Source organism: Bos indicus, chromosome 19 (assembly GCF_029378745.1).
Source record: "Bos indicus isolate NIAB-ARS_2022 breed Sahiwal x Tharparkar chromosome 19, NIAB-ARS_B.indTharparkar_mat_pri_1.0, whole genome shotgun sequence".
In the NCBI taxonomy this organism is placed as follows: domain Eukaryota; kingdom Metazoa; phylum Chordata; class Mammalia; order Artiodactyla; family Bovidae; genus Bos; species Bos indicus.
In genome coordinates, this window is record NC_091778.1 from 11,736,095 (window position 1) to 11,758,250 (window position 22,156).

Genomic DNA, 22,156 nt, shown 5'->3' on the forward strand with positions numbered 1-22,156 from the left:
ACAAATACAGAATTGCAACCAGCTGACTTTTAAAAAATTTTATTGAAGCATAATTGATTTACAATGTTAACCTCTGCAGAAAAGTGGCTCAGATGTATATACGTATATATATATGTTCTTTTTCATTATGGTCTATCATGGGGTGTTAAGTTTAGTTCCTTGAACCGTATAGCCGGACCTTGTTTTCCCATCCCATACACAATAGTTTGCATCTGCTAATCCCAGACTCGCAGTCCTTCCCTCCCTGTCCCTCCCTTGGCAACCGTGTGTTCTCTGTGTCTGGGAGTGTGTTTCCGTTTCATAGACGTGTTCATTTGTACCATATTTTAGATTCCGTGTATAAGTGATATCCTATGGTATTTGTCTCTGTCTGACTCACTTCACCTTTACTTCTCTAGACCCATCCATGTTTCTGCAAATGGCAGGATTTCATTCTTTTTTATGGCTGACTAATACTTGGACCCAGCCGATTTCAAGGATATGGGCCAGCTTGGAGTTCTGGTAAGGTTTTACAAATGTATGCTGGGGGAAAAGGGAAAAATAAGAAGTGAGATGTAAGTCTTCCTGAAAGATGACAGCGCTGCGTGGGGGGAAAAAGTCATTTCTTTATAACTGTAGCAGTCAGACCTAGAGCTGAGTTGTGTGACTGGGGGGACTCACAATATTAATATAAACTCCTCTCTAGAAATCATTTTAGAGTGTGAGACAGTTGTATTGAATGTCTCAATAGGAGCGGAGGGGCCTTAGGACAGAGAAGCGGCTGCCGGATTTATTGTAATTAAGTGCTCGATCTGTGAATGGAGCACCGTAATAGCAAGCAGCAACCTCATTTTCAATTCATTTTTCTCTTTGCTTAAAATGTCCTAAATATTGGAAACAAAAGCTACCAATATTTAACTGGAATGTCCCCCTTTTGTCTACTCTGCTTGTGTAACAAGAAAGCATACAATATACTTATTATGTTTATTTATTTATGCTTAGAAAATAAAAAAGTGCTAGTTTAAGAGGCTGGATTTTCTCTCTCCGCTGTGTAGGAAAGAGTCAAATTGTTCTAAGACTTCCAATGTTTGAAACACAGAAGCTTGTAAGGAAAATTAAAATCTGCCTCTGATTTCTTTGTGTTCTGAGTTTCCATAGACGAAAAAAAAATTCTCTCCTAAAAGAACTGCATACCACCTGGCACATATCCTGAGAGAAGCAAAGCAGGGTGGATGGTAGAGTGAAATATAAGCTCAGTGGAAAAATAACAGTAAAGATCTTAATTAAATCACCCAGGACCTTATTCCATAATGATACGCACCAGGTGCTTCTGCTTCTATTTAATCAGCTCAGCATTAGCTCCCTTTTAGAAACGACACATACTGTTGGGGTGTATCCAGCTGAAACACACATCATCATGTACAATGCTTTATTTTTTTAATTAATTTTTATTGGACAATAGTTGCTTTACAGTGTTAGTGTCTACTATACAGCAAAGTGAATCAGCAATACCTACATCTCCTCTTTTTTCGGATTCCCCACCCCATTTAGGTCACCACAGACCACTGAGGAGGGTTCCCTGAGTTACGTAGTGGTGGTGGTGGTTTAGTCGCTCAGTTGTGTCCAACTCTTGTGACCCCATGGACTGTAGCCTGCCTGGCTCCTCTGTCCATGGGATTCTCCAGGCACGAATACCTGAGTGGGTTGCCATTTCCTTCTCCAGGGGATCTTCCCTACCCAGGAATCGAATCCTGGTCTCCAGCATTGCAGGCAGATTCTTTCCCGACTGAGCTACAAGGGAATAGTAGGTTCTCATTAGTTATCTACTGTAGATGAAAGTGAAAGTGTTGGTCGCTCAGTTGTGTCCAACTCTTTGCGACCCCATGGACTGTATGTACCTTATCAGGTTCCTCTGTCCATGGAATTTTCCAGGACCCACTGGAATGGGTAGCCACTCCCTTCTCCAGGGGATCGTCCCAATCCAGGGATCTAACCCCTGTCTCCCGCATTGCAGGCAGATTCTTTACCATCTGAGCCCCCCAGCGAAGCCCATATACATAGTATCAATAATGTGTATGTGTCAATCCCGATCTCCCAATTCATCCCACTCCCAAGTACAATGCTTTTAAAATGTGACTGTATATATTTCTCCCCAGTTCTTTCACTGACTGTGGACTGACCTCATGGATCACCCAAGATGGAGGATGAAGTAGAAATAAAGCAGTTCTATGTTTAGAGACACCAAACACAATAACTGTAGTTTTATGGAAACTAAGCTTAAGAAATGCAAGGCATTTACTGGTTTCTTTCCGAAACCTCTCAGATATAGGAGAAATATGTGTGAGCTTTGGGCTTTCATTTACCCAAATATGAGGAATGTATGTGCTAGAGTCAACCGACTGATAGTGGATGGAAAAGATTAGTGCAGGTCCTATTTGGCAGCCGTCTGGGTAGAAACCCATATGCTCTGTGACATTGATTATAATTATTTTTCCATCATTCCAGGTTACATTCTTAGCAGGAATGTGAGCCAACTCTTTCCCTAGGAAGGCTCCTGCTGTGAAACCATCTTTGGCAATGAATCTTTAACAAAAGATCAGGAACTTGACATTTATTTTTAAGCCTGAGAAGAAAACGTGTGCAGTGCTGGAAGCAAATATAGGGATAGGAAAAGCTTCTCAACAGTTGCAGGCAGTTGCAGTGGAACAAGAAGAAATGTTATATGCCATGCCAGTGGCTTTACTTTTGCGAAATAGCAACTGATAACTAGGTATGGAATCTGTCAGCTCTGTATATAATGTTAAGCTTTCATGTCTTTTTAAAGTAGAAGATGTGGAGGGCAATGTGTTTAACTGTTCTTTTGGATCAGGTGTGTCTTTCTGATTTTATATTCAACTGATCATCAAGGAGATTGTTAGAACACTGGTTGTAACAGAAGTTTAGGGTGATATATTAAGAAATCCCACGGACAGAGGAGCCTGGTGGGAAATAGTCCATGGGGTCACAAAGAGTTGGACACAGCCGAGCGTCTGAGCAGGTATTAAGAAACAGGGAGAGCGATCATTTTCATTCCAACTGACTAAATTGGAGAGGTTTTTTTAAAAATTTTTTTCAAAAAAAACATGTGCATTCCAATTTGTGAATTCATTCATCTGAGTTGGGGGGTGGGGGTGAGTTCTTGGTGGAAAGGCTAAATAAAGTATCTAGATGTTCCCCTGAGGTGAGAAGTTTTCATCCTCACGCTCTCCACCAATAGTAAAGAAATTTCTTCAAAATTAATTGAAAAAGCAACAGAGGCAGAAAGTGGCATGGCTGTCAGAAAATTACCAAGTTAAACATAAAAGGGTGCCAGCTTTCCTCTAAAGGATGGTTATTTCTATCTCATGGCTTACTGCAGTGTAATGACTGGTTTCTCCATTAAAATCAAACACAGAATATAATTAAGCAAATCCTTCAGGTTACATGTCTTTTAAAATTCCACTAGCTGAAAGACTCATCAGAGGAAGTAATAAGCACTTTAATAAATGCCCTGTGCCATAAATTTAGTTCAGCTGTGACAAAGTCAGAAGAGACCTCAATCATAGACAGTTATAGGCACTGGGCTGGTCAATTTTTTTTTCTGAGTTAGAATTTTCTAACCCAAGACGGGCGGGTCATGGTGGAGAGATCTGACAGAATGTAGTCCACTGGAGAAGGGAATGGCAAACCACTTCAGTCTTCTTGCCTTGAGAACCCCATGAACAGTATGAAAAGGCGAAATGATAGGATGCTGAAAGAGAAACTCCCCAGGTCAGTAGGTGCCCAATATGCTACTGGAGATCAGTGGAGAAATAACTCCAGAAAGAATGAAGGGATGGAGCCACAGCAAAAAGAATACCCAGCTGTGGATGGGACTGGTGATAGAAGCAAGGTCCGATGCTGTAAAGAGCAATATTGCATAGGAACCTGGAATGTCAGGTCCATGAATCAAGGCAAATTGGAAGTGGTCAAACAAGAGATGGCAAGAGTGAATGTCGACATTCTAGGAATCAGCGAACTAAAATGGACTGGAATGGAGTGAATTTAACTCAGATGACCATTATATCTACTACTGTGGGCAGGAATCCCTCAGAAGAAATGGAGTGGCCATCATGGTCAACAAAAGAGTCCGAAATGCAGTACTTGGATGCAATCTCATAAACGACAGAATGATCTCTGTTTGTTTCCAAGGCAAACCATCCAATATCACAGTAATCCAAGTCTATGCCCCAACCAGTAACACTGAAGAAGCTGAAGTTGAACGGTTCTATGAAGACCTACAAGACCTTTTAGAACTGACACCCAAAAAATATGTCCTTTTCATTATAGGGGACTGGAATGCAAAAGTAGGAAGTCAAGAAACACCTGAAGTAACAGGCAAATTTGGCCTTGGAATACAGAATAAAGCAGGGCAAAGACTAATAGAGTTTTGCCAAGAAAATGCACTGGTCATAGCAAACACCCTCTTCCACCAACACAAGAGAAGACTCTACACATGGACATCACTATATGGTCAACACCGAAATCAGATGGATTAATTTCTTTGCAGCCAAAGATGGAGAAGCTTTATACAGTCAACAAAAACAAGACCAGGAGCTGACTGTGGCTCAGATCATGAACACCTTATTACCAAATTCAGACTTAAATTGAAGAAAGTAGGGAAAACCACTAGACCATTCAGGTATGACCTAAATCAAATCCCTTATGATTATACAGTAGAAGTGAGAAATAGATTTAAGGGCCTAGATCTGAGAGAGAGAGTGCCTGATGAACTATGGAATGAGGTTCATGACATTGTACAGGAGACAGGGATCAAGACCATCCCCATGGAAAAGAAATGAAAAAAAGCAAAATGGCTGTCTGGGGAGGCCTTACAAATAGCTATGAAAAGAAGAGAAGTGAAAAGCAAAGGAGAAAAGGAAAGATATAAGCATCTGAATGCAGAGTTCCAAAGAATAGCAAGAAGAGATAAGAAAGCCTTCCTCAGCGATCAATGCAAAGAAATAGAGGAAAACAACAGAATGGGAAAGACTAGGGATCTCTTCAAGAAAATCAGAGATACCAAGGGAACATTTCATGCAAAGATGGGCTCGATAAAGGACAGAAATGGTATGGACCTAACAGAAGCAGAAGATATTAAGAAGAGGTGGCAAGAATACACAGAAGAACTGTACAAAAAAGATCTTCATGACCCAGATAATCACGATGGTGTGATCACTAACCTAGAGCCAGACATCCTGGAATGTGAAGTCAAGTGGGCCTTAGAAAGCATCACTATGAACAAAGCTAGTGGAGGTGATGGAATTCCAGTTGAGCTATTTCAAATCCTAAAAGATGATGCTGTGAAAGTGCTGCACTCAATATGCCATCAAATTTGGAAAACTCAGCAGTGGCCACAGGACTGGAAAACATCAGTTTTCATTCCAATCCCAAAGAAAGGCAATGCCAAAGAATGCTCAAACTACCACACAGTTGTACTCATCTCGCACGCTAGCAAAGTAATGCTCAAAATTCTCCAAGCCAGGCTTTAGCAATACGTGAACCGTGAACTTCCAGATGTTCAAGCTGGTTTTAGAAAAGGCAGAGGAACCAGAGATCAAATTGCCAACATCCACTGGATCATGGAAAAAGCAAGAGAGTTCCAGAAAAACATCTATTTCTGCTTTATTGACTATGCCAAAGCCTTTGACTGTGTGGATCACAATAAACTGTGGAAAATTCTTGAAGAGATGGGAATACCAGACCACCTGACCTGCCTCTTGAGAAACCTATATGCAGGTCAGGAAGCAACAGTTAGAACTGGACATGGAACAACAGACTGGTTCCAAATAGGAAAAGGAGTACATCAAGGCTGTATATTGTCACCCTGCTTATTTAACTTATATGCAGAGTACATCATGAGAAGCGCTGGACTGGAAGAAGCACAAGCTGGAATCAAGATTGCCGGGAGAAATATCAATAACCTCAGATATGCAGATGACACCACCCTTATGGCAGAAAGTGAAGAGGAACTCAAAAGCCTCTTGATGAAAGTGAAAGAGGAGAGTGAAAAAGTTGGCTTAAAGCTCAACATTCAGAAAACTAAGATCATGGCATCTGGTCCCATCACTTCATGGGAAATAGATGAGGAAACAGTGGAAACAGTGTCAGACTTTATTTTTCTGGGCTCCAAAATCACTGCAGATGGTGACTGCAGCCATGAAATTAAAAGAGGCTTACTCCTTGGAAGGAAAGTTATGACCAACCTAGATAGCATATTCAAAAGCAGAGACATTACTTTGCCAACAAAGGTCCATCTAGTCAAGGCTATGGTTTTTCCCGTGGTCATGTATGGATGTGAGAGTTGGACTATGAAGAAAGCTGAGTGCCAAAGAATTGATGCTTTTAAACTGTGGTGTTGGAGAAGACTCTTGAGAGTGCCTTGAACTGCAAGGAGATCCAACCAGTCCATTCTGAAGGAGATCAGCCCTGGGATTTCTTTGGAGGGAATGATGCTAAAGCTGAAACTCCAGTACTTTGGCCAACTCATGCGAAGAGTTGACTCACTGGAAAAGACTCTGATGCTGGGAGGGATTGAGGGCAGGAGGAGAAGGGGATGACAGAGGATGAGATGGCTGGATGGCATCACTGACTCGATGGACGTGAGTCTGAGTGAACTCTGGGAGTTGGTGATGGACAGGGAGGCCTGGCATGCTGCGATTCATGGGGTTGCAAAGAGTCGGACACGACTGAGTGACTGAATTGAACTGAACTGAACCTTTCTAATGGTATTCTTCTTCCTACTTTTGTGAAAACTTTAGCCCAAATAGATGTACACATGTTTATACATGAGAATGAGGTCAAATGTAAAGTTTTGATTTAAAAAGGAAACCACATGTTATTGAAAACTGAAATATATCACAGTAATGGACCTGTGAATGCTACATCTGAACTCATTGCAGGAGGATAAATTACCCACCCCTGTAATAGAGTTTTTAGATATGGAAAATGTATCGTGTTCCTCATGTTCTAACAGGTAGATTTGCATTTGGTTACATAATCACAATTCAGTTTCCGTCTCACTTTTGATGGTCATGATCGTATCAATACAAAATCTCATTTCTAGAAACCATTACCATTACTTGTTCGTGGGATATGTATATATATATCTCCATTACAGAGTGAAAAAGTTGGCTTAAAGCTCAACATTCAGAAAACTAAGATCATGGCATCTGGTCCCATCACTTCAAGGGAAATAGATGGGGAAACAGTGGAAACAGTGTCAGACTTTATTTTTTTGGGCTCCAAAATCACTGCAGATCGTGATTGCAGCCATGAAATTAAAAGGCGCTTACTCCTTGGAAGGAAAGTTCTGACCAACCTAGACAGCATATTAAAAAGCAAAGATATTACTTTGCCAACAAAGGTCTGTCTAGTCAAGGCTATGGTTTTTCCAGTGGTCATGTATGGATGTGAGAGTTGGACTGTGAAGAAGGCTGAGTGCCGAAGAATTGATGCTTTTCAACTGTGGTGTTGGAGAAGACTCTTGAGAGTGCCTTGGACTGCAAGGAGATCCAACCAGTCCATCTTAAAGGAGATCAGTCCTGGGTGTTCATTGGAAGGAATGATGCTGAAGCTGAAACTCCAATACCTTGGCCACCTCATGCAAAGAGTTGACTCATTGGAAAAGACTGATGCTGGGAGGGACTGGGGGCAAGAGAAGGGGACGACAGAGGATGAGATGGCTGGATGGTATCACCGACTCTATGATGGACATGTGTTTGAGTGAACTCCAGAAGTTGGTGATGGACAGGGAGGCCTGGCATGCTGTGATTCATGGGGTCTTAAAGAGTTGGACAGGACTGAGCGACTGAACTGAACTGAACTGAGCTTTATTTTTGTTTTATTTATTTCTTTTTAGCTGCACTGGGTCTTCTTTTCTATGAGCAGGCTTTCTAGCTGCTGCGAGCAGGCTACTCTCTCATTGGTGCGCAATGAGAGAGTACTACTCTCTGTGATTCATGGGGTCGCAAAGAGTCGGACACGACTGAGCGACCGAACTGAACTGAACTGAACTGAGCTTTATTTTTGTTTTATTTATTTCTTTTTAGCTGCACTGGGTCTTCTTTTCTGTGAACAGGGTTTCTAGCTGCTGTGAGCGGGCTACTCTCTCATTGCGGGGGTTTCTGTTGTTGCTGAGCCCAGCTCTAGGGCGTGCAGGCTTCAGAAGTTGCAGCTTATGGTCTAGAGCACAGGCTCAGTAGCTGTGGCACACGGGTTTAGTTGCTTTGCGGCATGTGGGGTCTTCCTAGACTAGGGATTGAACTCGTGTCCGCTGCACTGGCAGGTGGACTCCTAACCACTGGGTCACTAGGGAAGCCCTGGGCTCTGCTTTTTTAAAAACCTTTTTGGCTTAGCATAGGTGAAGATGTTAATGGTATGGGAAATAACAGTAACAGTCCTCTCTGCTGCTGCTGCTGCTGCTAAGTCGCTTCAGTCGTGTCCGACTCTGTGCGACCCCATAGACGGCAGCCCACCAGGCTCCCCCGTCCCTGGGATTCTCCAAGCAAGAAGCAAATGAATATATTCCCCCAGGATGGAGGAAAACTAAAGAGTTCCCATTCATAGTCTGCCTTAGCTTTTCATTAGCCTAAGAGGAAGCATTTACCAAAGGTGCAAGGTTGTCTGCTAAACATTTTGTATGCATTCTCTCATTTAATTCTCATAAAACTCTTAAATATTTTATATATTTAAGCCCCCCCCCACAACAATCCAATGAGAGAGATAATAATAGCCCCATTTCATAGTGAGAAAACTGAAGCTTAGAGAGTTTAAGTTATTTGCCCAAAATCACACAGGGAGGAAGTCATCTCTCACAACCATCTGTGTCAGTCTTCTAAGAAGCTAACAGTGCAAAGAGTTGATTCGGGAAAAATGCCTGTGAAATTAAAAAATGGGGAGGAAGCAGGATAAGATAAGCAAAGCCCTTTGGACCATGATTTGAACCTGAAGCTTGTCAAAGAAAAGTAAGGAGAAAACAGGATGGAACAAGGAGTGACTCAGAACATAATGCAGGTCTGACAAAGTTTTGACCCACTCAGCAAGAGGCTCCAGAGCAAAGATTGCCAATTAGAGGGGATTCAGGTTGGGTACCAAGAGGTCAGGCCCTAGTCAAACAACCGTGTTCAATTATTGTCCAAGGGGCTGTTCAGTAAGAGTGTGGCCACAGCTCAAAAACCGAGGCTGCAGCTGGAGGCGGTCAAGTCAGTCATTCACCCAGAAGCTGGATAGATGGAAGTTCTTTCTTGATGAGCGATACAAGTGGTTCATCTTCCTGACTGCCAGAGCCCACCCCCATGGACCATGCAGATCCCCTTCTTTCACATCTGGGCAACGGCCCCTCCAGGGTTCTGGCACACCTTTCTTCTTGTAGGGAAACTTAGAAGGGGATGTTAGTGGGATAAACTATAGTCCTCAGCCCTGCAGTTGGTCTTGGGGCCACAGCTGGTTCTCAGGCTCTCCCCTCTTCACCATCCATTCTAATTTTCCTTGCCCCCAGCCATCATCTCCATTTGTCTCCGTGTCTTCTCTGGTGGTGGAACATAACCCTCATTTCTGAGGGGTCTGACTCACTGGTAATCATACCTTTCTCAGGCTGAGGGTGCTCTACTTGTCCATATACATTCTTAGTCGGGCAAAGGAGTACCATAAAGCACCCAAGTGGGTCACCTGAGCTCCATACATATTCTTCCTTGCCCCTATTTTGTAGCAACAAACAGCTCTTCTCTTCCTACTACTAATCAGAGCCTTTTTTTTTTTTTTTTTTTTAAATTTTGACTACGCTGGGTCTTCTTTGCTGCTCGTGGGCTTTCTTTAGTTTGGGCAAGCAGGCTCGTCTCTAGTTATGGCGCTTGGGCTTCTCACTGGGGTGGCTTCTCTTGTGGAGGTGCATGGGCTTAGTTGCCCCATGGCATGTGGTACCTTCCTGGACCAGGGATCAAACCCATGTCCTTCCTCTGCATTGGCAAGTGGGTTCTTAACCACTGGACCACCAGCAAAGTCCCATATGAAGCTCTTGTTGGTTCTCCATTCATGACGTTTTGTTAGGGTGACTGATCTTAGCCTCCTGCTTCTCCAGTCTTGCTTTCTTTTGATTATATGTATTGAGTAATATCCACTTTAGCTATCCATGTATTTTGCCCCGTGAGATGTGATAATTTTGGGGGGAGCAGGGGGCATCCCTGAGTGGGCTGGAGGAGCATTTTCCTATCCTATTCACCAAGATTTCCACAACTCTCTTTGGGCTAAGGCCCCTGGTCTGCCATTCCACTTTGCTGGTCATTATAGTAATTTTTGACCCCCTCAATCCTGGTGGTTAAGTGCTGCCCCCAACCTTGTTTCTGTAAGTAAGCCAAGCATGTGACAGTCTTGCCTCCTGGCAGCCTTTGACGCCCCTGAATATCTCAATGATGCTGGTGTCCCTCTCTCTAGCATAATCCTGACAGCTTTGGCAAATGCAGTGTACTCTGGGCCTATGTGTAGAACATAATCCCTTGGTGGGTCTTTCAGGCTCACTTAAAATATCTATTCCAACGTGCCTGCCTCCCTCAGCTTCTGTATTCCTTCTTCTACCATCTGGCAGGGCAACGCAGACACTTTGACTTCACTGAGAGTAGACATGCCTTGAAGAGCCACCCCAGCAGAGAGTTCTCCCCTACTCCTAGGGCCCTTGTGTGTGTGTTAGTCGCTCAGTCGTGTCCAACTCTTTGCAACCCCATGGACTGTAGTTCACCAGGCTCCTCTGTCTATGGAATTCTCCCGGCAAGAATATTGGAGTGGGTTGCCATTCATTCCCTTCTCCAGGGGGTCTTCCCATCCTAGGGATCAAACCTGGGTCTACTGTATTGCAAGCAGATTTTTTACTGTCTGAGCCACCGGGAAAGCCCCCTTGTCAGGGGTATAAATCCCATATGCTGGGAGAGTAGCCATATAGGATTTCAAGAAATTTTTTTCTTTAGTGTACCCTGTCCCAGGAATACTCTGGCTCCTACTGGAACATGCTGGCTTTTTCTTGCAGCTCTGTTGCAGGGAGAGTTCATTTTCTGTCTTCTCAGATCCAGCAGAATTATGCTGAACTCAACATAGTTGTGGACTTTGCAGCCAGGAGAGGAGGTGAGGCAGCTGCTGAACAAGATCCCTGTTTTCTTGTGAGGCTGAGGCTTCTATGGTATCTTTTTGCCCCCAGGAGTGCTCGCTCTAAGTGGAGAGGGGAGCCCCTCTGTCATCTCTGAGTGTTCAGAGAGGTCGGTCAAGGTGGTCAGAATAGTCAGGGGGGTCCACCAGATCCTCTCATCCCACTAGTCAGGGTCCCAGGGGTCATGTCCCAGGGGTCATATCCCAGGGTCCTGGCTGTGACATAACAGACTCAGCTGAGCATTCAGTCATGTTTGAGGCTCTTCAACTAGGGAATTCCCTGACAGTTCATTGTTTAGGACTGAGGTTCAATCCCTGGTCAGGGAACTAAGATCCTGCAAGTTGCATAGTGCAGCCAGAAAGAAAAAAAGAAAGAAAGAAAACCTCTTCATCTCAGGAAGAGGAAACAACAAGTTCAAAGGCCCTGAGGAGGCATTTGCTTGCAGAGCAATGAGGCCAGTGCTGGGAGTGTGGTGAGCAAGGAGGTGGTCAGAAAAGCAGCTTTGTGGTTCTCCATCATGTGTGATGGGAATCTGTTGGAGGGTTTTAAGAAAAGGAATGACGTGGGCCGACATAGGTCCAAAGAATTAATCTGGAGACTTCCCTGGTGGGCCAGTGGCTACAATTCTGCACTACCAAGGCAGGGGGCCTGGGTCCTATCCCTGGTCGGCAAACTACATCCCACGTGCCGCACAGCTAAGAGTGTCCATGCTCAGCAAAGATCGAAGATCCCACGTGCCAGGCTGCAACTAAGACAAATAAATAAATAAAAATAAATAGTTTAAGATATTGTTATTAAAAAATAATTAATTTGGTTGTTGAATGGAGAGGGCAAAGGAAGAAGGAGGTAATCCTGTTAGGAGACTGCAGTAATCCAGATTAGGTGCTGGTGATTGAGGGAAAGGTAGTCCAGGGGAAATGGAGACATGGACAGACATGGGGTGTATTTTGAATGTAGAGCAGACAGGGTTTGCTCATGAATTAGACATGGGGAGGGAAAAAGAGACAAGTCAAGGATGACTCTAATGTTTATACCTGAGCAACTGAAAGTTTGGAATAAGATTGCAGTCCATTTTTATTAAGTCTGAGGTGCTTGAGTTATCTAAGGTTTGCCACCAAAGGTGTTCAGGATAGAGACCTAGGAGAGAGATAAACAAGTCATCAATGCACGGATGGTAATTAAAGCTGTGAAACTGAATGAAATCTGAGTATAAACAGAGAAGATTTATGAGGGCTGAGTCGTGGGACACTCCCATGTTCAGAGCTCAGGGACATGAGAAGGAACCAGTAATGAAGACTGAGGAGGAATAGCTATTGTGGCAGCTGCTTTTGTGCATAGGGAAGAAAATGCTTTAAGGAGGATCAGTTGTGATCAGTTAAAGTGACCAGTTGTGTTAAAGGTACAAAACGTGCTGTTTGCACGTTTTGGAAATGAGGGCAGGAAATTTATGACTGGATTGAGCAATGCGGAGCTGTTAGCACTTAACCGCTACTTACATATTATCAACTGACCTTTGTTTATTTTCCATCTCCTCCCATTTAGATGTAACCTCTGCAACATTTTGTTTTGTTCACTACTACATTCCTAGTTGCCTAATAGTGCCCAGTATATGGTAAGTGCTCAACAAATATTTCTCAATAAGTATTTCCTGAATGGAAATTTGTGAAAAACAAGAAAAACTTGCATTTTATTTCTCTATTCCTCTTTGTACAAAAATAGCTTGCATTTAAATTTCAGTAGAGGAAGTAACGGTGTAGCATTAGATTTTGAATTATGTTGAAAATTTGGCAAAGAATTTGACCTCACTAAGCTTTTGTTTGCTTATTCATAAAAGGAGACAGATGATAATATGTTTGAGAATGTACCCCAAACCATGTCCACTACGTAGTTAGTACTGTTAATGCTTTGTAAATCTGAAGGGGTCACATGGATCAGACATGCAAATTTATTTTAGATATATAACTCATTTGACATGGGAAGTTTCATTTATTTGAGGAACCCAAAAACAGGAAATGTTGCTGGTAGGTTGCATTTCCAACAAAAAGCATTTGCATGTGTCTCAGGATGGAATAGGGCTTCCCAGGTGGCTCAGTGAGTAAAGAATCTGCCTGCAATACGGGATACTCAGGAGGCATGGGTTCGATCCTTGGGTTGGGAAGATCCCCTGGAGGAGGGCATGGCAACCCATTCTAATAATCTTGCCTGGGAAACCCCACGGACAGAGGCGCCTGGCAGGCTATGGTCCACAGGGTGGCAAAGAGTCCGACATGATTGAAGCACCTGAGCACACAGGCACAGGATGGAATAAGGGTCATAATACACTAAGATCAGTCTTTTTTTTTTTTTTTTTTAATATAGCTCCTTTTATCCTTTTACCTTCAAATTTATCATGTCCTTACATTTTAAATTTTCCACTCATCTTCAACTATTTACCTAGCACTTACATTATATTTGGGCTTCCCTGGTGGCTCAGACAGTAAAGACTCTGCCTTCAGTGCAGGAGACACGTGTTCAATCCCTGGGTCAGGAAGATCCCCTGGAGGGAATGGCAACCCACTCCAGTATTCTTGCCTGGAGAATTCCATGGACAGAGGAGCCTGTCAGGCTACAGTCCATGGGATCGCAAAGAGTCGGACATACTGGTGGGCTCAGCAGTTGTGGCTCGTGGGCTCTAGAGCACAGGCTTCAGTAGTTGTGGGGCTCAGGCTTAGTGGCCCTGCGGCATGTGGAATCTTCCTGGGCCAGGGAGCGAACCGGTGTCCTCTGCATTGCAATCTGCATCGCAAGGTGGATTGTTAACCACTGAACGGCTAGGGAAGCCCTGAGATGAGTCTTATTATTACGTTTAACATTAAAATGTAATAGCTTTGAGGCTTTTTTTTTTTGTCTTACTGTCGATTCTATAGCTCAAGTACTATTACATTGTAGACCCAAGATGGGTAGGTTTTGGTGAGGCTACTTCCTCTAGACCTACTTTTCCCTAGATTGACCCGATCTGAATCTTACAAAAGGCATATAATGGGCTAGAGCAGATGCCAAAACTTGGAAAAACTGCAAATTCATTGTGATCCAAGCATTCACCTTACAAGGTCAACTAGGAAGCTCTTAAAGGATCTTGGAGGTTTAAAGTAGGTAAAGATTATATTTTAAACAAGATTGGCCTTTAGCAGGGGAAAAAATGTGCTGAGTGAGGAGGTGGGATAACCAGTCGCCGTGGAGTTATTCTGGCTTATTGCTCAAGCGACCTGGGCTAGAAGCCAACTATCGAGGGTTAATATTTGTTTTCCTTTGTTGTTCTGGATTGGGCAACAACACAGCCTCCTGCCATTTTGTGCTTCTTTCCATGTTAAACAAAGTCAGCAGGTGATAACCTGAAGTACCTTTGGGCCCAGAATATTTGGCCGTCACCTTAGTAGATGCCCAGAATGGTATTGGTAATGAAGTGTTGCTACTGGACATTTTGGGGTGGTGATGACCGAAGTTCTGGTGCTTTGAAAATCAGTGCTCATGGGCGGGTACTAGACTTCACAAGGTGCTGATAACTTTAAAAAGCTTTGGCTGTACCGGGTCTTTGGTGTAGTGCTCGGGCTTAGTTGCCACATGGAATGTGGGCGCTTGGTTTCCTGACCAGGCATCAAACCCACCTCCCCTGCATTGGAAGATGGATTTTTTTTTTTAACCACTGGACCACCAGGGAAGCCCCAGAGAATGCTGTTTAATCCTTGAAACCGTATCATTATCAAGACTTTTGACTACTCTGAACTGAACTGAAGAATAAATGCTTTGTTTCAACAACTTAGAAGGCAGTGTCTGATGTGGTTTAAAAGAACAGATAACAACAACTCTGTTAGTGTGAAATCAGTGCAGTAATTTCAGATCTAGGGTTGGTAAATGGCACATTTAAGTTACACAGCTCATTGATCACTTATAACGTCACGTATGTTTTAAAGAGGACATTTCAAGTCAGAAGTGCTAAATGAAAGAAAAGCAAAAAAAAATAATGATTGCCAAAAAGAATTTTGACTCACACTTGTTTTGCTGAGAACAATTTTCATTCAAAACTCATTAGATGATTTTTACGTAACATATATAAAAACTCCAGAACAAAAGAGTGTTATTTTGTATTTCACATGCGTCCGTTCTCTCATTTTAGATGGGAAACATTTACAAATAGTTTCCATTTCAATTTTTGTTTAGGCCTAATTATTTAGGCTGGCTCAACATCCTGTGGTTACTGTATCAAGACAATGAAATACTTCAAAACAAAATTTCTTTTATAAAACATTTAGATTCCTAGAAAAAGAACCCATGCTGTTTTCTTTCATTGGGTCACTTCAAATATTCATTATGGAAAATTTTCCATTACTTTTAATGGTTACAAATCTATTACTTTAAAATAAATTTTTCTAGGAAAAAAAAGCACAATTATTCAATAAATACTGTTTTTAAAAAGACTTTGAGTTTAAAACTTCTTTGGATATCTGTGACAACTGAAACATAAGGCATGTGGCATGAAAATGCCAGGCTTCAGAAAAGACTGGCTTTGGCGAAGAGATAGTGTGCTGAATGTAGACATACGCATTCTTTGTAAGAATAATTTATATTAGAATCTACTGTTATCTGACCAAATCTTGAGTGGAGACTTGCACAGCTGTCCAATGAAGTTTTGTGAAAAGGTTAATTCATTTTAAGAAAAGAAGTAAAATTACTAAACAGAAAAAAAAAATATTTAGGGGAAAAAAAACTGTAAGTCCATTAGTGATTTGGATTCAAGAGAAACGAAAAGGAAAGATATACCCAATTGAATACAGAGTTCCAAAGAATAGCAAGGAGAGATAAAGGCTTCCTCAGTGATCAATGCAAAGAAATAGAGGAAAACAATAGAATAGGAAAGACTAGAGATCTCTTCAAGAAAATTAGAGATACCAAGGGAACATTTCATGCAAAGATGGGCTCAGTAAAGGACAGAAATGGTATGGACCTAACAGAAGCAGAAGATATTAAGAAGAGGTGGCAAGAATACACAGAAGAACTGTACTAAAAAGATCTTCACGACCCAGATAATCATGATGGTGTGATCACTTACCTAGAGCCAGACATCCTGGAATGTGAAGTCAAGTGGGCCTTAGGAAGTATCACTATGAAGAAAGCTAGTAGAGGTGATGGAATTCCAGTTGAGCTATTTCAAATCCTGAAAGATGATGCTGTGAAAGTGCTGCACTCAATATGCCAGCAAATTTGGAAAACTCAGCAGTGGCCACAGGACTGGAAAACATTAGTTTTTATTCCAATCCCAAAGAAAGACAATGCCAAAGAATGATCAAACTACCGCACAATTGCACTCATCTCACACACTAGTAAAGTAATGCTCAAAATTCTCCAAGCCAGGCTTCAGCAATATGTGAACCGTGAACTTCCAGAGGCTCAAGCTGGTGTTAGAAAAGGCAGAGGAACCAGAGATTAAATTGCCAGCATCTTCTGGATCATGGAAAAAGCAAGAGAGTTCCAGAAAAACATCTATTTCTGCTTTATTGACTATGCCAAAGCCTTTGACTGTATGGATCACAACAAACTGTGGAAAATTCTTCAAGAGATAGGAATATCAGACCACCTGACCTGCCTCTTGAGAAACCTGTATACAGGTAAGGAAGCAACAGTTAGAACTGGACATGGAACAACAGACTGGTTCCAAACTGGGAAAGGAGTACATCAAGGCTGTATATTGTCACCCTGCTTATTTAACTTGTATGCAGAGTACATCATGTGAAATGCTGGGCTGGAGGAAGCACAACCTGGAATCAAGATTGCCAGGAGAAATATTAATAACCTCAGATATGCAGATGATACCACCCTTATGGCAGAAAGTGAAGAAGAACTAAAGAGACTCTTGATGAAAGTGAAAGTGGAGAGTGAAAAAGTTGGCTTAAAGCTCAACATTCAGAAAATTAAGATCATGGCATCTGGTCCCATCACTTCATGGGAAATAGATGAGGAAACAGTGGAAACAGTGACTGACTTTATTTTTCTGGGCTCCAAAATCACTGCAGATCGTGATTGCAGCCATGAAATTAAAAGACTCCTTGGAAGGAAAGTTATGACCAACCTAGAGAGCATATTCAAAAGCAGAGACATTACTTTGCCAACAAAGGTCCATCTAGTCAAGGCTATGGTTTTTCCTGTGGTCATTTATGGATGTGAGAGTTGGACTGTGAAGAAAGCTGAGAGCTAAAGAACTGATGCTTTTGAACTGTGGTGTTGGAGAAGACTCTTGAGAGTCCCTTGGACTGCAAGGAGATCCAACCAGTCCATCCTAAAGGACATCAGTCCTGGGTGTTCATTGGAAGGACTGCTGTTGAAGCTGAAACTCCAATATTTTGTCCACTTGATGCGAAGAGCTGACTCATTTGAAAAGACCCTCATGTTGGGAAAGATTAAAGGCAGAAGGAGAAGGGGACGACAGAGGATGAGATGGTTGGATGGCATCACCAGCTCAATGGACATGAGTTTGGGTAAACTCCTGGAGTTGGTGATGGACAGGGAGGCCTGGTGTGCTGTGGTTCATGCGGTTGCAAAGAGTCGGACATGATTGAACAACTGAACTGAACTGAATTCATCCAAGGAAGTTGTTATTTGCAGTTATGAAATTGGGCCAAAACATTGACAGTTTTCATTTTCTCTTGTTGGACCATCTTATTTAGAATCATGGATGACTGAAGCAAAACAGAATCTTAGACATTATCTGGGTCCAGGGTTCTCAACTCTGTGCTTCAGAATTAGCTGAGAAGGAATTCCCTGGGGGTCCAGTGGTTAGGACAGTGCGTTTCCATTGCCTGAGACCCTGATTCAGTCCCTGGTCTGGGAACTAAGAGCTCACAAGCCAAAAGAAAAAAAAAAATTGCCTAAGGAGTTTTAAAAAAATACCCATAGTCCCACCCATCTAACTCAACTGGTCTGACGTGGGGCACAGCATCAATATGAGAGCGTCTATGTGTCTGTGTGTGTGTTAAATTGTACAAAATATGAAATTCACCATTTAAAAAATTTTTAAGAGTACAGTTCAGCATCATTATGATACTCACATTGTTATGCAACTACCACCACCATCCACCCCCCCAGAACTTTTTCAGCTTCCCAAACAGAAATTCTGTACCCGTTAAAAAATAACTCCCGGTTCCCTCTTCCTCCCAGTTCCTGGTAATCACCATCCTACTTGCAGTCTTTATGAATTGGACTATGATAGGTATCTCACACAGGTGGAATCCTGCAAGATTTGTCCTTTTGTATCTGGCTTCGTTCATTTAGCATCATGTCTTCAAGGTTCATCCCCATAGTAGCAGGTACCAGAAGGCATTCCTTTGCAAGCTGGTAGCATCTGTAGTTTTAAAAACTCCCCAGGTGATTCTAATGACCAGGGCTGAGACCCACTCAATTTCATCCAACTCCTTTCTTCTTTGAGGCTTCCCGGGTGATGCAGTGGTAAAGAATCTACCTGCCAATGCAAGAGACTCGAGAAACTCAAGAGACAAGGGTTCGTATGCCTGGGTCAGGAAGATCCCCTGGAGTAGGACATGGCAACCCACTCCAGTATTTTTGCCTGGAAAATTCCATGGACAGAGGATTCTGTGGGCTGCAGTCCATGGGGTTGCAAAGAGTCAGACACAACTGAGCACACACACACTTTCTTATGCAGATGAGAAAACTGAGGTTCAGAGAGAGGAAGTGACCTGCACTTATCATCCTCTCATTCAGCGCATGCTTACTGCTCATTCACCATGTTCCGAGTAACTTGGGACTCAGATCTTCCGATCTGAACTCTGAAGCTTCACAGGTTGCCCTATACGCTGCTTTCCTTGTGTTTGAAAAACTTCTAACTTCAATAGCAGTAAAATAGTACTTTCGACTCTGGGGCTATTTTGGGAACCGATTTTTAATATGTTTTTATTTAGAGTTCTTTTTAGAATCATTTTACTTTCTCTAATTATAATCAAAGTTGAATATAGTAATCACGAATCAAGCCAAACTATTAATTTAGTTGAGAATAGCTGATTTACAGTAACTTTAAGTTTATCCTCTAAACCAAGAGCTACCTGGTAAATAAAGAAATAAAAGGAAAGCCTTAAGATGCTATTTCTCTAAAAGATGGGTGGGAAAACTCCAGCCTTCAATTTGATTTCATCTGGCCATAGGAAAAATCCAAAGAATTTATGCCTAAGGCCATGAAATTATAACCTTAAAGTATATAATAGCAATGCCCTTAAAATGTATTTTTGTGTAATGAAAATAATTCAAGAAAGTCCAAAAAAGATGACTTAAAATGCAGACAAAAGGAATGTTTCATATTTCTTTAAAGATAAAATGATGAGTTCATTTTACTTAGGTAAGTTTTTTATTGTGGTAAATTATGCTTGACATAAAGGTTACCATTTCATCTGTTTTTAAGTGTTCAATTCAGTGGCGATAAGGGACTTCCCTGATGGTCCAGTGGTTAAGACTGTATTCTTAGTGCAGGGGGCATGGGTTTAATCCTTGGTTGGGGAACTAAGATCCCACATGCTGCACACTGTGGCCTAAAAAAAAAAAAATCATTCGCAATAAGTACATTCACAGTGTTGTATAACCATCACCAGTATCTATTTTCAGAACTTTTCATCACCCTAAATAGAAACTCTATACCCATTATACAATAACTCCCCATTCTCCTCTCCTCCAGTAGCTTGTAACATCTTTTGTCTCTATGAATTTGTCTATTCTAGGTATCTCTTATAAATGGAACCATACTGCAAGGAGATGCAACCAGTCTATTCTAAAGGAGATCAGTCCTGGGTGTTCTTTGGAAGGAGTGATGCTAAAGCTGAAACTCCAGTACTTTGGCCACCTCATGCTAAGAGTTGACTCATTGGAAAAGACTCTGATGCTGGGAGGATTGGGGGCAGGAGGAGAAGGGGACGACAGAGGATGAGATGGCTGGATGGCATCACCGACTCGATGGACTTGAGTCTGATTGAACTCCAGGAGTTGGTGATGGACAGGGAGGCCTGGCGTGCTGCGATTCACAGGGTTGCAGAGAGTCGGACACGACTGAGCGACTGAACTGAACTGAACTGATAATATTTTTCCTTTGTGTCTGTTTTCCACTTAACATAATGCCCTCAAAATTCACCCATGTTGTAGCTTGTCTCAGAATTTCATTCCTTCTTAAGGTTGAATAATATTCCATTGCTTGTATATACGCTTTGTTTATCCATTTATTTGTTGATAGTCATTTGGCTTGTTTCTACTTTTTGGCTATTGTGAATAACACTGCTGTGAATGTGGGTATACAAGTATCTGTTCGAGTCCCTGCTTTCAATTCTTCTGGGTTTGTACCTACAAGTGAAATTTCTGGATCATATGGTAATTCTATGTTTAAGTTTTTGAGGACCTGCCTTACTATTTTCCACAGTAACTGCACCATTTTACATTCCCACCAGCAATGCACCAGGGTTAAAGTTTCTCAAATCCTCTCCAACTTAAGTAAAATTTTAATCTTTGTTTATATAACCCTTGATATTAAAAAGTTTTCTAATCCCTTTGTCTTTTATTCTGCATTTCTAGGTGGCATGGTTGTTTTTCAGTCCGATACAGATGTTCAAATTCTTATTATTCTATTGTACACATCTACCTTCTTTGATTATAAAAGCAATATTTACTCATTGAAAACCTACAGTTCATATAATCCATGTTTCTCGAGGTTTCACCAAGCTTAGAGTACTGATGTGATCACATTAATAATAGTATCTGAAATTTTACTGCCTCTTGCTCCCAGGCAGATCTTCCTTCCTCCTGTTCTGCCCTGCCTGAGGTCGGTCCTGAAAGTCCTCAGGAAACCCCTGCATGAACTGCGGTGGTCTCGGGGTGGGGTGGGGGGCGGTGGGGGAAGTGTTATAGTCACTGATGTAATTTCTGGGGAAGCCACCGGAGGGCAGCAGCTCCCTCCCACTCTTTACCCTCGCTCTGGTGAAGACACTGACTCGAGGCCAATTCCCTTTTTGAAGCAGCAGCTCTAAGATCATGGCATCCGGTCCCACCACTTCATGGCAAATAGATGGGAAAACAGTAGAAACAGTGGCTGGCTTTATTTTTTGGGCTCCAGAATCACTGCAGATGGTGACTGCAGCCATGAAATTAAAAGACGCTTGCTCCTTGGCAGAAAAGCTATGACCAACATAGACAGCATATTAAAAAGCAGAGACATCACTTTGCCAACAAAGGTCCATCTAGTCAAAGCTATGGTTTTTCCAGTAGTCATGTATGGATGTGAGAGTTGGACTTTAAAGAAAGCTGAGCACCAAAGAATTGATGCTTTTGAACTGTGGTGTTGGAGAAGACTCTTGAGAGTCCCTTGGACTGCAAGGAGATCCAACCAGCCCATCCGAAAGGAGATCAGTCCTGAATATTCATTGGAAGGACTGATGCTGAAGCTGAAACTCCATTACTTTAGCCACCTGATGCGAAGAACTGACTCATTTGAAAAGACCCTGATGCTGGGAAAGATTGAAGGCAGGAGGAGAAGGGGATGACAGAGGATGAGGTGGTTGGATGGCATCACCAACTCGATGGACATGAGTTTGAGTAAACTTCGGGAGTTGGTGATGGACAGGGAGGCCTGGTGTGCTGCAGTCCATGGGGTCGCAAAGAGTCGGACGCACTGAGCGACTGAACTGAACTGAACTCTCAAAGTGCTGCATGGCAATTACTGTACAGAGACAGGGGTGTGTCTGTCATATAGTTTCTGGTCACATTTTGTCACTTTGGTTTCTACAGCCCCATGAGGAAACTCAAGCACAAGTCTGAATCCAAAATTAACAATTGATGGAGAAAGTGAAAAAAAAAAAAAAAAAAAGCTTTAACAACTGATAGCTGGACGCTGATAGCTGGCCGTAGTGTTCCCCCATTGAAAACGAACAATTCTACAAGAGTTTACAATTATCAGACAGTCATTCTGAT

The 22,156-nt window shown here is 42.3% G+C and overlaps 1 long non-coding RNA gene across 3 annotated transcripts in view; it reads left to right on the forward strand.

The window, feature by feature from the left end:
• The window catches only part of LOC109573132 (uncharacterized), a 95,459-nt gene extending 74,722 nt beyond the window's left edge, over nt 1-20,737 (forward strand). For all 3 annotated transcript variants that reach the window (XR_011561910.1, XR_011561912.1, XR_011561911.1), the window contains 3 exons: nt 399-501; nt 12,713-12,782; nt 19,924-20,737. This is a non-coding gene — a long non-coding RNA (uncharacterized lncRNA). The remainder of the gene's footprint in view (nt 1-398; nt 502-12,712; nt 12,783-19,923) is intronic.
• The last annotated feature ends 1,419 nt before the right edge of the window (nt 20,738-22,156 follow it).